This window comes from Cyclopterus lumpus, chromosome 14, assembly GCF_009769545.1.
Source record: "Cyclopterus lumpus isolate fCycLum1 chromosome 14, fCycLum1.pri, whole genome shotgun sequence".
Lineage (NCBI taxonomy): Eukaryota > Metazoa > Chordata > Actinopteri > Perciformes > Cyclopteridae > Cyclopterus > Cyclopterus lumpus.
In genome coordinates, this window is record NC_046979.1 from 8,364,573 (window position 1) to 8,382,411 (window position 17,839).

General features: G+C 40.9%; 1 protein-coding gene across 3 annotated transcripts in view; it reads left to right on the forward strand.

The window, feature by feature from the left end:
• LOC117742263 (rho GTPase-activating protein 26-like) overlaps positions 1 to 17,839 on the forward strand; it is an 80,068-nt gene that overhangs the window by 20,043 nt on the left and 42,186 nt on the right. The window lies entirely within an intron of this gene.

Sequence of the window (17,839 nt, forward strand, 5' to 3'; positions counted from 1 at the left end):
TATTCCTTATTCCTTATTCTGTTTGATGCAGGATTCCTCCGATTACCTCCAACACCTCCAGCGAATTCTCTGCTGCCACAACACATAAAAGGCAGCGAAGTGTGAGGACGGTGGGGGGGGGGCAGTGTTGCTAGGCTGGCTGGCAAATGTCAGATGGCGTTAGATACACAACAAGAGGACTTCTCTGTATCTGCTCAGTGGATGACTGATCCTTAGCCAAGTTAAAGGTTGCCATGTGGTGGCCATTCAGACTGTACATGTGTTCACTGACTCTGAATAATAAAAGGGATCACAGTACCTTTTTGGTTTTATGCAAACAGCTTTGGTTATATTTCAAGCCCATAAGTCTCCATACAGTAGATCCAGGCTTTGTCTTTTCATTTTGTGGCGGGTTTGAGTTTATGTTCTCTGTTGATGTGCGCTATAAATCTAACAGTAAATGTGATCAGTTTTTGTTATTTTGCTTTTGAAATGATGCATTCTGCAATTGAATAAACTGAAAAAGTCGTATCCATTATATTATACAACCCGTAATTGCAAACATAGATCAGTTAGAACTGGAAAAAAAGTAGTCAATTGGTATTAGTTCATTGTCAGAAAGATTATTGTTATTGATTGAGTTTTTCTGAAATATCAAACCATTGCTGCTTAAACATATGAGAATATCTGGCTTTTCTCTTTTTATATTGTTAAATAAGGATTATCTTTGTGGTTTTGATGATGATCATTTGACACAAATATTAATTTAACACTACTCCAGTTCAGATAATTTGATCAGTCATCAGTTAGAGGATTTGTCATTTATAAACTGAGAATGAAACAACCCATTTAGTATTTTAAATAAACAATTGACAACACAGTACATGTGATACTTCCTGTGCTATAATAAATATCACATAATGTTCCCATGACAGGGTTTGGGTTGAGTTTTTCTGGCTGGAAAACAGTCTGGATCGAGAACCCACTTCCTCTTCCTGTTCTTGTTTGGCACTTCCTGTTTCAAACTTCCCACAGCTACGACAAAGCGTGTGGGAAAACATTTAACAACATGCACAGATATAGCACTTTGACATAGCAAATTGCACTGTGTCTGAATATTTTGCCAAAATAAATTACGTCTGCAATGGTGATGGTTAATTTATTTTTGATTAATCAGAATATTTCTTTTCTCAATCGACTGATCATTTATTTATCTATAAAATGTCAAAAAATATTCATTTAAAACCTTGAACTATTCTGTAAATTATCAAGAACAGCAGGGCATCCTTATATTTATGCAGCTACCACCAGTTTTGCTTAAACAATCATTGAAAGTTGAAAGATTGTTTCTGTCAATCAAGTAATCGATTAATTGACTAATTGTTTTAGAACTGAACATAATCCTAACTCCAGGTCTACTTACTATCTTCCTCCCAAGCTTTCAACTGTCTCTCAGTCTTCCTCGGTGAATGCGAACTTTAAAAAGGCTTAATCATGTGACTTAAGTATGGAACTTCTGTCACTGAACAAGACTGTCAGATATGGTTGAAAGTGAAACACTAGTCAGTCCTTTAGTTGAGATTATTGGTTCTAAACTCGAGACATTTCATCATTCCTACTGATTCTTTTCCTACTTGCCACATTGTACTGTATGAGGTGTACTGATTCAGAGCAGAAGTTTTATGACAACTGTAGCCACATTGTAAATTCCTCAGTTCATTGCCAATCTTCTCCATATTACAAGCTATTATATTTTGAAGTTTAAATGAAGGATAAAGTTGGTCAGGATTTACTTGTCACAATGGAAATAAGACACACTTGTCAATAACCCAAATACAAATTATGATTTGTATTCACAAGTTAAAGGTTGATGAGGTCTTCCATATTTTTTCATTAAGTTGTTGCTTTCACTCTTTTTTTGTTGGTGTCTCTCCTAATCCTTTCCTCTGTCTGTCCCTGAAGAGTTGAAGGAATGAGGTCAGAAAGGATTTCAGCCAATCCTGTTAGAGACTGCTGATTTTATTTCCTGGTTACAACGTCGGACAGAAACCGTGTTCAGAGCCGCCGTCCTGTCCTGTGTGAACTTAGCTGGAGTTAAGACTGGCATCCTTACAACACATCTTCGATACAGTCAGCACGGGCACTCAGGCAGCACGTTGGCAGCTAATTCACTGGCATTTCATCCAAGCCTTCAGTTGCAAGCGAAGTTGGCATCCATAGAAGGCAAGTTGCCTCGAGAGTTGGCATCTGAAGGATGGCCCGCTCCATTAACAATGTCATGTCTTTAGGACTGGCATGGCAGACGCCATGGCTATTCTAGTTGTATACATTCCACTCATGTAGGTCAATGCTGCATCAACATGATGCCAACAACATGTCCTGAGTAAGTCATCATATTTAATTTTTTTTTTTTTTTTTTAAGGCCTTCATTGAAACTTGACGTCTTTCTTTACTTTTTATTGACCAATGCAGCCAAAAACAGAACAGTCAGATTGTCTGGTGGTTCATTCTTCATAGCCGTTTTAGTTGCTGAATAACTTAATTGTTGAGTTATGATATGCAGACATTTATAGATACATCAACATACGTTGGATAAAAGGCCCTGTGAAATGTTTTTTGCCACCACCACATTTTAAACAATCCAATCGTTTTAGTTGGTATGTTGTCATTTTTTTAAAATCCATTTTTTCATGCACTACGTGGTCAAAACCCACTGTCTTAGTGTTCATCAGTGGCGCAGGGTAACCGTATAGTGTAAGTGCGCTTACAAGGTTAAGCTCTCGGCAAAGGTTACAGGTAGTGTTGGAACGGAGGTTAAGTTTGTGTCGGAGATCGGGGAGGAAGTGGACGAAGGCTATTTGGAGGCTGGCGCTAATCTTCTTAGTGTGGTTTCCACCCGCTCTCCTTTCTCTTTCCCCTATCATTACTCTTGCCATACTGGTCTGACTTATCATGTGCTCAATGGGCCTTTTCTACTGTCAACTTCTGCTTGAACGTCGCGCTGAACTGTTGGCTAGAGATGCTGAGCTGAAAGTCAAGATGCAAGTAGTTGGTTCATTATTTGAGACAGTTATTTGGGCAAAGCGGACGGAAAAATGTGTGAACAAAGTTGCCTCGGCATTGTTGCTTTTAGTATGATTTATTCACAACCTCTTGACATAAAGACTAAATGTTCTTCTTCCACTGTTTGTGTTGGAATGACATTTGGTTTATCTTGTATACCAGCAATGACCTCAAGTGGGACAACAGAGTCTCCGGGGCAGCTCCGAACAACTACAACAAGCCACAACGGGAGGAGATCTACTCTTTCATCCTCTGGCTCTTGTTTCCTTCTCTCTGCCTCACACCGTGTCCATGATGGTGTATGCACAGAGTGCGTCTGTATCTTGGTGTGCTTCTTCTAGCATCCCATGTTCTCTCACTCGCCGTCAGCTGTGCATAAAGGGAAGGTCATATATTCTCTTACATTTCCTGTTTTGGAGCGGACGCCTGCTATTATATGAGTGGCTTTGGGAAAAGTATAGAACTGGTCATTTTAACCATTCCATCAAATATTATTTTCATTAGCAATCAAGCAACCATTAATTCTCTCGACAATGGTTTGCTCTATAGAATGTCTGGAAAAATAGGGGAAAATTACCAACAAAACCCAGAAATATTGATTATATATTCATTGACTTTCAGCTCAAGTAAGTTTACCTGTGACAAGATAAGAACACTTTACATACAGTAATATAGAGGGGTCAACATAAAAAAACTGGCTGCAGCCAAACATCTGTACACGGTGGATGATATTGTGGTTGCTAACCTGAAATAGTTCAGAAACTGATTATGTATGAATGGTCCGAGTTAACTTTGCATAAATCCTCACTTTTCTTTTTCTTCTAATGCCTGTTGCAGACCATCTCAACATTACAAATAAAGCTCAAGAGGAAACGCTACTGGGTACACATGGATACTTGCGGTGTCTTATGTTTTCCTCACTTTACAAGAATGTTATAAAACAGGCCAAAAACTTGCTGTTTTCCTTTAAATTATGAGGTCAGGTTTAGCCATAGCGGGGCATTTCTGGGTCTGTGTCCTCAACTTGGATTCCAACTCAGATTGTCCCACATTCCTGCTGTGGATTTTTCCAGCAGCAGCCGGCCTTTCACAGGATGATTTCACCCCACAGAAGCTCTTTAAAAAAAAAAAAGAAAGCAAGAAAGAGAGCGAGAGAGAGAGAGAGAGTGAGTGAGTGAGTGAGTGAGTGAGAGTGTCATCAACAGGCGTGGCAGTGACAAAATAAGAGCGGAGAAAGGTTGAAAGAGGGTTATAGAGAGCAAGTGAGGGAGCATAAAAGTGACGAACCGAAAAGAGTGAGGGAAAAAAGATTGAGGAAATAAAGATGACAGACGTAGATGGAGGTATACTGTATGAGAGGAACAGAAAGAGATACTGAACTTCCTGCTCCTCGTCGTGGCCTGGCTTCTTTGTGCCGGTTGCTAGGATACAACAGCTATGTGGCCCAGGACAAGAGGAGGGAGAACGGGAAAGCCTCAATGATGTACAGTGTTTCTCTTTTTTTAGTCCCAAGATCATTTTCAACAATTAGAGTCAATTATACAATTATATCGTCGGTAATGTAATTTGACCCGCGGACACTGGAAAGTGTTTGGATGTTCAATGTTTCAATGTCTTGGTGAAGATGCAAAGATCTGACGTTTTTTTTATGATTTTTCAGAGGTTGACCAATACTGGATTTTAAAGGCAGATATGATTTCAACATTTGGGGCGTGGTGCTGAAACACTTATATACACATTTCAGATGTACAATAAATTTCCACAATGTAATTTGTTGGCTCTGAAATACAAGATGCTTTTTTCATTTTATATAATTGTAGATTATCTATTAATTTTTTTTTTTATTCTGATGCTTTGAATACAGTCAGAAACAGCTGTTTCTCAGCTCAGTTCCCTCCGTCCCTCACTAAAGCTATATGACTTTCTTTCTCTATGTTCTCCCAGCTTCCCCCGGCTCTCACTGCTCCTTCTCCACCACCGACCTCTCAGTTCATTCTCGTCGGGACTCTGTGTGTCATTGTTATGTTTTTGTTGCCAGGCTTCATTTAGCCATTGTTAATCACTCTGCTGGCCTCCGACCACCATTCAGCCAGTTTCTGATGAGCAAAGTACTATAACAGGGCAAAGGAAAGCTATCATAAACTAGCACAAAGGTTGATTTCATCTGGCTTTTCTGTGCTTTTCTTCCTTGGGATTCCTCCATGGGATGGTCAGTTTGACACTCATTAAACAGGAATGAAGATGCAAGTGGGGTGTGTGCGTTCGGCTGGCGTCTGTGTGTGCTTTTAGATTGTGTCGAGCAATGAAATGGGGGAAAATTAAAAAAGTCTTTGCTAATTACAGTGAACTTGTACAGTACACACACACACACACACACACACACACACTTGTGTAAATAATAATAATAATAATAATACATTTGTTTTATAAGGCGCCTTTCAAGGCACTCAAGGTCACCGTACAACATATTTAAAAATCTGACACAATTACACAACAAACACTTGTCCCTTCAGTTGCTGCACCGAGACATTCAGATGTGATGAAAAACTTCTGCTGAGACAGACAAAGGGAGGGTTTCCTGTGTGTGTGTGTGTGTGTGTGTGTGTGTGTGTGTGTGTGTGTGTGTGTGTGTGTGTGTGTGTGTGTGTGTGTGTGTGTGTGTGTGTGTGTGTGTGTGTGTGTGTGTGTGTGTGTGTGTGTGTGTGTGTGTGTGTGTGTTTTATGTGCGGGGTCTGTTTTGTCAACCCCAGTGCTGTGTCATGTGTTGGCCCATGTTTGCTTTTAGAAGTGGTTCCAAGTGTGTGTGTGTGCGCGTGTATGTTTATGGTCCACTGATCAATGCTGGCAAACACACAAAGGTTTTCACAACATTATCCTAGTAAATATGAAAACAAATGTTCGTAATCTTTTCATGGTCTCGGACATGTAAACGAAACATATTGCTCCACGTTTTAGGATTTAAAAGGAAATTGAATGTTTATACTAATTAAAGATCTAAGCTGAAGAACCCCAATCAAGGACTTAGTCCAGTTTACTAAAACAAATGACATATTTGTTACTTCATTTTACTGGAAAACTAACAGTTGTATGGCTGCATTCACTGTTTTAAAATGTGTCCGATTTTAAGTATAAATTGGGGCTTTAATATTTCTTGATTTCCTTCTTCGTTGCCTTCTGTTATTTAAACGTGCGTTTAAAAATAAAGTTGACAGTGAATGGCTGGCATTTGGTTGGTGGGGGGTCTGTGTGTCAGCCTGTAGTTAAACCACCAGATGGAATATTTATACAAGTGGCGGCAATTAGTGCGTGATTGAGAGGTATGTAGAAACTGTGTGTGTGTGCGCGCGCATGTGTGTGCACACAGATGTGCGTGTGTCTTTTAACATTGTGTCTTCTGAAACTGCTACAGTGGAGGAGACAGAGTATGTTTCGGATTGGAGCACAAGTTCATGAGCACCACCATGCATGTGATAGGAAGTGGAGCTATGTGGCCAATAAGTGTGTAATATGTGTCTAAAATCACCCCGAACCTTCCATTAGATTTACAAACTGTACACATTAGGAGTATGGAAAGGATCTCCACTATGTTACCTTTGCTTTTCTGAATCTAAAAATAGAAGAACTTGTATTTAGTCAATTCATCTCAACATGATTGTAAGTCGCATTGGATAAAAGCATCAGCTAAATGACATGTAATGTAATGTAATGTAATCTCATTGTCAGTCCAAAATGTGTTCGTTGGCTAAAAAAAACCAACACTTTAAGAATCATCAATCAACATTTAAACAGATTTCTGATTGATCGATTGTATAATAAGTGACTGTTTCAGCACTGCATTTAGCAGTTTTATTGGCAAAGATTCCTCCATCATGTTTCAGGCAGTGCTGCCATGGAGTGCTTCCCTTTTGACCAGCATTCACTACTCGACACAGCGTGGCTGTGTCAGTTCTGGATGGCTAAAATGGCATTTTATGTATATTATTATTATTATTATTATAATAATAATAATAATAATAATGCATTGAATTTATATAGCGCTTTTCATGATACTCAAAGACGCTGGTAAATTGTAGGTAATTCCTGGACTTTTCTTCTAGTGCCATCAGACATTTTCGACATAACTATAATATGACATGCAGTATTGGCAGTAAGAAAATAACAGCTAATATAACCCTAGGTGCTGTATGTGTGTGCCCTCACATTCATATATGTGTCACAGGGTGTGGTGGGGCAAAACTCAGGCGCAGAGGAAATAGGAAATAGGCAGGAGTGAGTGAGACAAAAAGGTCGAACATAGAACTCAGGTAGAAGAGATAAACAACAGGAATTACTACAAGAACAAACGACAGGACTAAACGACAACAATCTGGCAGGGGACAAGGGAAAGAATGGGAGTGTGTGTGTGTGTGTGTATGTATGTATGTATGTATGTATGTATGTATGTATATATATATATATATATATGTATATATATATGTATATATATATGTGTATATGTATATGTATATGTGTATATATATGTATATATGTATATGTGTATGTGTATATATATATATATATGTATATGTATATGTGTATGTGTGTGTATGTATATATATATATATATATATATATATATATATATATATATATATATATATGTATGGGGGGAAACCACAGGTGTAGAGCATGAGCAATCAGGGAGGCAGAGGAGTGGCTGAGGGCAGGTGAAAGGAATGAGTAATTAACACTGAACTAACAGGGTGTTACAAAATGCATGTGTCTCCTGCATGCGCACAGGGATGTTTGTGTGTTCGCCACAGCCTGGAGTTGTCTCGGGCATCTTGGCAGCAGCTTGTCCTGATGACATATCGACTGTACAGGCAGCCAGCTTTGCCTTTGGAAGGTGATGAGATAAAATAGAACTGAGCAGTTTTTCCGCTCCTTTTTCCTCCCCATTTCTTTGCCAATCTCGCACTCTTTTCTTTCACCCAAGTGACGTTATCGCTGTTCGCATCCAACTCAAACTAACACAAGAGTCGCAACGGTCTTGGATATGATTTCTTGGACAAAACATCTGAAATTGGACTTTCTTGTTTGTTGGAAAACGCTTTTTTTTCTAATCAACCATAAAATGAACACCATTCAACCCACGATATTCAAATGACTGAAGAGGCCGAATTTCCTTTTAGTAATCCACCTTTAACCTCTCAGCATTAACTCACTTTACACAGCCTGCAACGACTGCATGCCACGGTATTAGATTGTATAGACATAATGTTACTGGACAGCGGTCAGCCTTTTTTCTACTGTTCTCCAGCTGTGTTGTTGGATCGTATTACAGGTTGGTAATGGACCTGAAATTTGGATCTGTAACAGGATCTGCTTTCATGGCCAAATTTGATCTTAATCACCCGTATATTCTCCACTGGGGGCACAAGCAGAGCGATGAGCCGGTATGTTGTGCGTCAATGTGGACCAGCCCAGTCTGCTTCCCATAAACTTGACTGAGTAGAGTGGACATACGATGGGTGACCTCTGACCTCTACTTCCCCCCTCATACTGCACTCACCATGGCAACGCCTCAAAGAAGCCATCTCCACTTCCTTTTTTCACACTTTCCCTGTTTCTGGGGCTTGTTGTTGCCGTGCTTCCTTTCAGCTCAATGACAGACTGACCTTGTGGAAAAGGGAAAGCCCAGACATGTTCTGTCAGATTCATGCATGCTGTTTGACAATGTTCGCTTGCATTGTGATGTGAGGTCCTGGGACAGGGATGTCGTATGTGTACAGATTGTAAAGCCCTCTGAGGCAAATTTGTAATTTGTGATATTGGGCTATACAAAATAAACTGAATTGAATTGAATTGGGCAATCTTGGTTTTATATTATTATTACATTAGATTCAAACTCACAAACTTTCATTTAGAGTGTATATGTTTTAGAATAAAGCAATCAAGATGCCAAAGTGATGATATTTGAGTTGACAGTATTGACCTTTCCGTTATCAGCTCCTCTCTTTCTGTGTATGTCTCTCTCTCTCTGTCTCTCTGTCTCTTTGTCTCTTTCTGTCTCTCTCTCTCTGTCTCTTTCTGTCTCTCTCTCTCTGTCTCTTTGTCTCTTTCTCTCTTTGTCTCTTTCTGTCTCTCTCTCTCTGTCTCTCTGTCTATTTCTGTCTCTGTCTCTTTCTGTCTCTCTCTGTCTCTTTCTGTCTCTCTCTCTGTCTCTTTCTGTATCTCTCTCTGTCTCTTTCTGTCTCTCTCTCTGTCTCTGTCTCTCTGTCTCTTTGTCTCTTTGTCTCTTTCTGTCTCTCTCTCTCTGTCTCTTTGTCTCTTTCTGTCTCTGTCTCTCTGTCTCTTTGTCTCTTTCTGTCTCTGTCTCTTTCTGTCTCTTTCTGTCTCTCTCTATGTCTCTTTCTGTCTCTCTCTCTCTGTCTCTTTGTCTCTTTCTGTCTCTCTCTCTCTGTCTCTTTCTGTCTCTGTCTCTCTGTCTCTTTGTCTCTTTCTGTCTCTGTCTCTTTCTGTCTCTCTCTGTCTCTTTCTGTCTCTCTCTCTGTCTCTTTCTGTCTCTCTCTGTCTCTCTGTCTCTGTCTCTGTCTCTGTCTCTCTCTGTCTCTTTCTGTCTCTCTCTCTGTCTCTTTCTGCCAATTCAATTCAATAGGCTTTATTGGCATGAATGTTGCAACAACAATATAGCCAAAGCACGAGACATAGCAACACAAAAAATATACAATTCATATGGATGATAATAATATGACATAAATAATTACATTGAACGAAAGTACAGTTGTGTTTCTTGGGACACAATAAAAGATGTGTGTGTGTGTGTCACTCACTGTCCTTCAGGCTGTGGCATGACAGGACATGGTGTCTATCTGTCTGTCTCTCTCTCTCTCTCTTTCTGTCTCTTTCTGTCTCTCTCTCTCTCTCTCTGTCTCTCTGTCTCTTTCTGTCTCTCTCTCTCGCTCATATTTACATACATCATGCACAGATACAGAAAACAAGAGGGTTTGGCCAAGGGTGAGGTCGTTAGCTTTCAAATATTTGGGTCAGTTTCATAGGATTTTACTCGTAGAGGTGAAGGGTTAAAATCCAATAAAATCCAACTTTCCTTTATGGGATGTGTCCTCCGCCTGCTGTTGCAGCCTTGTTCTCCTCCTCTCCATTTTACTGCATATGAGACTAGAAAAGTGTGTGAATGTGAACAATGGCTAACCTTTACCAGTTTCTTTAAAATTCTCGTCTAATACAGATATTAGACTTTAGATAATTATAATAATGATTATTGAGACGGTACCATAAGCAGGAATTATCTTGGCCATGTTAGAATTGGATATTGTGACAGCCCCAACTGTAGATCCAAATATCTTTTACAGGATGAGAATACAGAACTCAGTTTCTTTATATGACTATTAAATTGAGAAGAAAAGCCAACCTACAATATGTAATAAACATGGCATTAAGAATGTAACGTCTTTTGGCTTATTTTTTAAACACAAGGGTTCACTTTTTTGTTCATTTAGTGCAGCTTTAAATATTCCATTAAGTACAAAGGACATAGTTGTTTTGCATATAATAAGCAGATGATAAGCATTTTTGGGCAGTAACGACACTTCATTATAAATTCTTCTCACGCACAAGGCTGGAACTCAACTAACATGAAACACACTGGAGCTGGCACCGTGCTAAGAAATGTTACATCTTTATCAACTCAGTAAAAATATTAAGCTAGTCTACTCTGCAGCCACATGTCAATGTAAATTAAATTCTCACATCATATTCTTTTGCTGGTCCTGGAATGATAGCCACCACAAAGCAATATGTACACTGTGCAGTTTATCCCTTTTTTAAGACCAAAACAAAGTAAAAACTCTATACATTATAGCTGGATGGCATTACTTGTGCCTAGCACGGTGTAGTATGAATATATACCTGTTTTTCACAAATGGCTCTCCGTGTGTGTGTGTGTGTGTGTGTGTGTGTGTGTGTGTGTCACACACACTTGATGAATAGAGTTTCTATTCGCATGCTTGTGGGACAAAGCTGAGGAGTTCAGGCTACTGCTGGATATCCTGTTGATATCACACAGGCCCATTCTTTTGACTGTGTATGTGTGCGTTAACACACATAGCAGCCCTTGTACAGTACTGTTGCATGGTTGTGGCTCATTACAGATTCCTTTTGTGCAGTTTACAGTGCTGTGTGTGTGTGTGTCCCCCCCCCCACCCCCCCCGCTGTGAGCAGGATGCCACATTCCAGTAGCATTCACACCACTGTCCTTCAAATGTCATTGTTGCAGACAGAGCATGTGAGTTTCATGTACCTTAACCTCCTTAAGAACGATCTGTTTGATGCTCCAGTCAGGAGTGACCAGAAGTACAAATCACTATTTAAAACATGTCTGTATCAAAGCACCCGTATCTCCATGTCCCAGCTGACCATGCAGACGTCACTGTTCAGTGGGTTGTAGATGATTGTGGTGCCTGAGTTTTCTTTTTCTTTTCCTCAAACCACTTCATGACATAACTTTGATGTTATTGTTGCAACCGTGCCATCACTTCTGTTACTTCTTCTAAACCGGTTTGACTGTAACGACAGTTAGTGGTTACAACGGCTTCTTTTAGCACCGTTTTCATTCAGTGTGTTTGTTTGTTTGCGTCTCCACTGGGCTTTGTCATGTGCTCAGGAGGGAGTGAAAGGGGACAAGAATGGGGGGGGGGGGGGAGATTCTGTCGTACAAGTGTGAAAGAAGAGGGGAAGAGGACAGAGAGGCTGGTGTCAACAGGGCCACTTATTTTTAAAACTCACTGACCTCAGCTGTCCTTCCTGCCTGGACATGGACAAATGGACGCATCATCCATGCATCTTGCATCTGGGAAACTCCAACAATGTGGCTTTTTTTTTTTAAATCTCCATTCAGCTGCATATCTGATATTGCATATTCAAGACATTTCAAATATTTTCAACCCAATGGTTGATTTTTATCACTTTGACAACAGACCTATACGCAGCAATGATGGAATGCTGCTGTAGCAGGAGGCACAGTCTTGTGGTTTATGTACGTGGACTTTGCACGTGAATTATTGTATATGTGTAGTCTAAATTGTGTAGAATTGGACAAAAATTGCTAATGTCAGGACGGCCATATGACATGAAGACATCGACCTTGACCCTCTGTGTCCTTATTTCCTGTCATCTTTCTACCACTGTCTTTAATAAAGGCTTAAAATGCCCCTTTTATAGGCACTGGTTCGGTACTTTATTAACAGGTCTTCCCTTTCCCTTATGGTATCTAGCCATAATTATAACTATGTGCCGTATGAAGGTTTTTTTTTCTTTCTTTTTGCTAATTTGGACAAACTAACCCTTTACCACTGAAACACGGATGGCAGCTGTAGATGTAGTGTCATTCCAATGCACACATCAGATATAGTATGGCGGTTCACCCGGTCCTCAATATGCTTTTTGATGTAGTGTATATAGCATTGTTAGTTATCTTTTAACCTGGGCCTGGAACTTGTGAATCACTGCAATGGAATAGCTACAGTACCATACAAGGTAAGGCATCAGTGCTGTAAGTCGCCGTTACCCAAAAGCTTCTCTGGATGTGTACTTGCTGTGGCATGTAATGCTTTCTTTGTTTTGCAGTAATTCATTTGTGTTGGCAAGATCTTACACATTGAATTGGCCAACAATGTGCTTTTGATTTAGAAACATAGTCTGAGTGAGCTGAGAGCCCTGTTTTGAGAGTGTGTGTGTGTGTGTACAGATGTATGAACTTATGCGTGTTTGCGCGTGTGTCCGAGTGTGCGGCTGTTGCCAGCATCTATCGAGAACATAGCTACGGGGAGCGATATGACGTGCATGATGTATCTGCAAGTACGAGCCAGAAGAACCTCTCACATTAGCTCACCACGTCGTTTGCCAAAGTGGAGAGTGAAACATCCTCCACGAACACAAATACATGCACAATGTATACATTACTATATAGTTTTCATTTTTTGTCATAGATCACAAATGATAAAAATCAAGGTGGGCTCCTCGGGGTGGACTTTTTATTTTTCAAGCATTTGAGACAAAGTTGGCTCACTTTTTAGAAGTCACAATTAAACAACCATTAAATTCTTTTACATCAGAGTATTTCAGGGTTTCGTTGAGCCAGATGATTATTAAACCGACTCTAAAGTCACTATAATATTCACAATACTGAACAGAACTCACTTCTCCCAGATGCATGACTCTTCACCTAAAATAGAAATCAACTGTAACTCCTAATGACTTTTAATAAGCAATGTAAACCTTTTGGATGCTCATTTTACTGGTGTATAAACGGTGGCGAGTGCTTTACTGTTTCAATCCCATGAAACACATAATGCTCTGACCTAATAATGTGCCGTTGCCATAATTTAGGATTAGAGGTTAGGGGATACTCCCCCAGCCAGAATCTAATAAAATGTCTTCATAATATTGCAATGCTCTGCTTGAGGTTACATTTCTGGCAGTTTAAATACAGGTTTGAGCTTGATGCTAAATTAAAGACCTTTCTTTGATTAAGGAAAACTAGTCAACTATGACACAAAATCCAGGCCTTCCTTTTTTCAGGTGAGGTCATGTGCTTAATTTAATAATACTAATACTAATAATAACTTTTATTTATATAGCACCTTTAAACACAGGGTTTACAAAGTGCTCTACATAGAAGCAAGGCAAAACATAACGTCAATACAAGTAAACATTTCAGAAATACAGGAGGCAAAGGAGACCATGCCATATAGGCAATGAACACAATAATGGAATAGACAAATATAAAATAAAATAGGGGAACCAAAGAACTGGATAAAAGGACGACATCACTTAAAAACAGTTCTATGAAAATGGGTTTTAAGAAGTGATTTAAAAGAAGTTACTGATTCTGCAAGCCTTATCCCCTCTTAAAAAATGCCCCTCCGTCTCCCTCCTCTCGGCTCGGAACTTAAAAAATGAACTTATATATTTTGATCTTAATGAACTTAAAAAACACGTTTTATCTCTCAGAAGGCTTTCGACCGGGTCCCTCGGGGGGTTTTGTGGGGGTGCTGCGGGAGTATGGGGTGCCGGACCCGTTGGCACGGGCCATCCGGTCTCTGTATGCCTGCAGTAGGAGCTGTGTTCGTCTCCTCGGTAGTAAGTCAGACACGTTCCCGGTGGGTGTTGGCCTCCGCCAGGGCTGCCCTTTATCACCGGTCCTGTTCGTGACCTTCACGGACAGGATATCTAGGCGCAGCCAGGAGGCGGAGAGGATCCGGTTCGGGAGTCGGGATCGCCTCTCTGCTGTTTGCGGATGATGTGGTTCTGTTTGCATCCTCGGACCGTGACCTCCAGCATTCACTGGGTCGTTTTGCAGCCGAGTGCAAAGCGGCAGGGATGAGAGTTAGCACCTCCAAATCTGAGGCCATGGTGCTCTGCCGGAAACCGGCGGATTGCTCCCTCCAGGTGGGGACAAACTGCCTACCCCAAGCGAAGGAGTTCAAGTATCTCGGGGTCTTGTTCACGAGTGAGGGTAAGGTGGAGCGGGAGATCGACAGGCGGATCGGTGCGGCTGCAGCAGTAAAACAGGCGCTGTACCGGTCCGTCTTGGTGAAGAGGGAGCTGAGCCGGAAGGCAAAGCTCTCCATTTACTGGTTGGTCTACGTTCCAACCCTCACCTATGGTCACGAACTCTGGGTCGTGACCGAAAGAACGAGATCTCGGATACAAGTGGCCGAAATGAGCTTCCTCCGTAGGGTGGCCGGGCTCAGCCTTAGAGATAGGGTAAGGAGCTCGGACATCAGGGGGGAGCTTGGAGTCGAGTCGCTGCTCCTTCGTGTCGAAAGGAGTCAGCTGAGGTGGTTCGGGCATCTAGTTAGGATGCCTCCTGGACGCCTCCCATTAGAGGTTTTCCGGGCACGTCCAACTGGTAGGAGGCCCCGGGGAAGACCGAGGACACGCTGGAGGGATTATATCTCCCGGCTGGCCTTGGAACGCCTCGGGATCCCCCAGAATGAGCTGGAAAGTGTTGCGGGTGAGAGGGAAGCCTGGGTCGGCCTGCTGAACCTGCTGCCACTGCGACCCGACCCCGGATAAGCGAGTGATAATGGATGGATGGATGGATGGATATAGTTGAAACCTCTCTCATTCCTATTTTGAGAGGCGTTAAGATATGCAATTGAAGTTCCGTATTTGAAGAAACAGAAAAAGCACTTTTTAGCACATCTAAACTGTTAACATGTAAAACTATAAGGAAGTTTTCATGGCACACGATTCTGGTTTCACTAAAACAAATATACTAACGTGTTTGTTTATATTCCATAACAGTTTTGAACTCCTCAAGCTTCAATTATGATTTTTTTTTTTTCCCTGAAGAAATTAGAGGCAGCTAATTTCATGTATTTTTATCTCAGGTCTTGGTGGCATTTGTGGAAATGTGTTCCTTTTTTAAAGGTTAAGGTCTCCAGACATGCGTGTTATCAGAAGTGCTTCATACAGGGTTCGTTGTCACAACAGATCTCAATAGATCAGAGAACATCAACACATATTTAATGAAAGTGTTAACCAACCGAAAAACGTCACCAGAGGTTCGTATCGACTCTCTATGGCTCCTCCAAAGGCATTGCTGGAAACAGCCACAGCCCTCATTATGCATAGAAGTGCACAGCTATGCTGATAGCTAAACTAAACAAAGTTCCAATAAATGTTGAAGGTTTTTACTGGAAGCCATTGCAAAACTGCAAAAACTGAATTGGGCATCACATTTAATGTTAGGATCCCATAAACCAGAGGAAACTGGCTTCACAAAAGTACAGATTGGGCTTCATGTCGAGAAGAAACCAAATAATAACAGTGGAAAACAATGCAATAGCTTATGCTAGCTTGATTGGCAGTAAATTGATCCTAAAAATCTGAAAAAGGCTGTAATAAAAGAGTCTTCCAGATAAATGTCTCAATAAGTGCATAACGAGGAGCATATAAAAGATGCCTGACAAAATTGTGGGTGTCACAAAGTCAGTTAAAACTGCTGCCAAACGGTGCCTGTCGTGGTTTCTACTAGAAACAGGATGTGCATGTGAGACCTGCTGCTGGTTGGCAGAGCACATCCCAAGTGAAAGTGTATCTGAGGCTGTGCTTTTTTAAATGCCCCTCCGTCTCCCTCCTCTCGGCTCGGTGGCTGGTTTTGATGTTTATGTAGGAGAGCACGTGGAGTGTGGAAGCAGCCGGAGTTGAGAAATTAACGTTTCACCCACAAGGTGCTGAGAGGAGCTGTCGGTGGCAGGCGAGAGAGGGAAGGGAGAAGGAGGCCAAAAACAAATGGAGCACAGAGGAGCAGGAGAAAGGAGGACGGTGTGGAAAGATGTATCGCTTTGTGTAGCTCAGTGGCCACGCAGCCGAGAAGTGTGTGTGTGTGATCGCTGTTAGTATTGTAATGTAATATTGTTTCATCCTCAATGTACAAAACTACGTATGTAAGGTGGCTGATTTTGTTCATGAAAACCTGAAGATAACTACTAACTGTATCCTTTCAAGTGTAACAATCATACTTTAAAAGGATTTTGGGTTGATTATCACTTAACTGTTGTTCCTATACCTTCCCCTTAATATTTTTTCCCAGCATGATAACAATCGCAATGAATTATTAAGACATATGGTTCAGTAACGTCCCGATCTTTCACCGGGCTGTCGAGGTCGCTGCTCGTATCTCACAGATGACTTCGCCATGTGCTTCAAGGAGAACGCCATACCATGCTTTTAAAAACAGAGGCGCCACGCTGCCTGATACATAAACACCTTTTCATTTGCTCAGCATTGGGGGACAATTTATTATAATTCAACATTCATGTTCACTACTGTAGCCTGTGTCAGATTTCAAACCTGTTTTGAGATTAGGTTTTAAGTAAAATAATCAAACAGGAGATTTATGCTATTTGTATTATTGATTTATTAAATATGACACTTAGTTACACAATAACAATGAAACCAATTGGCATTAGTGAAATCTCCTTCTTTAACTGCCAACAAGGCATTCTTAAATCAAAAATATATAATAGTGGAATTTGATCACACAGCACAACTCTTTTTGTTTGTATCTCTCAACTACTAATTCTGCATGGATTGTGACTGTGTACAGTATGTTGGAATACTTCTGGAAAAGTATTTATTTTTCTTTAGTGGACTGGACGCTAAACCTAAAACCACAGTTTATCCTGCAAAGTCAGAATGTGGTCTCAGTTTGGTCATACTTTACTTATTTCAATGCTACAGAGCCACTGTGACTGTGTTTTACTGAACCTATCTCAAGGGTGTGTGCGTGTGTGTGTGCGTGTGTGTGTGTGTGTGTTTCTGGCAGCACCTGGAGAAGCTCCTTGGTCTGTGTTTCATTTCAGCAACTGGCAAGCTGCAGCAGATCTTTCCAAAAACACACACACACGCACACGCACACACACACAGACGCAGGCAGGTATTTGCATAGGGTGGTACTAACATGAACTTGGTCAATTACACCCTGTCTGTCTTCTCCCTCGACACTCTCTGCCCTTTCCCTGACTCCCATCTGTCTTTACATGAGACTCTTGATCTATCCTCTCTTCTTGCCCTCTCTTCTTTATTTCTTTGCATAATTTTAGGTTCCGTCAGTAGTTTACGAGACTCCTCTGCATACACATTTGCTTGTGCACGTTTTGTATAGTTTCTGTTTTCCTTTCTCTGGAAAAGAGGGAGATCCCTGCTGGGGTGTGGGGTTGACATCACACTGTTTTTTTTCTTTTTTTCATTCTTCTTTGACCATAAAAGTAAAAGAAACATTTGCCAA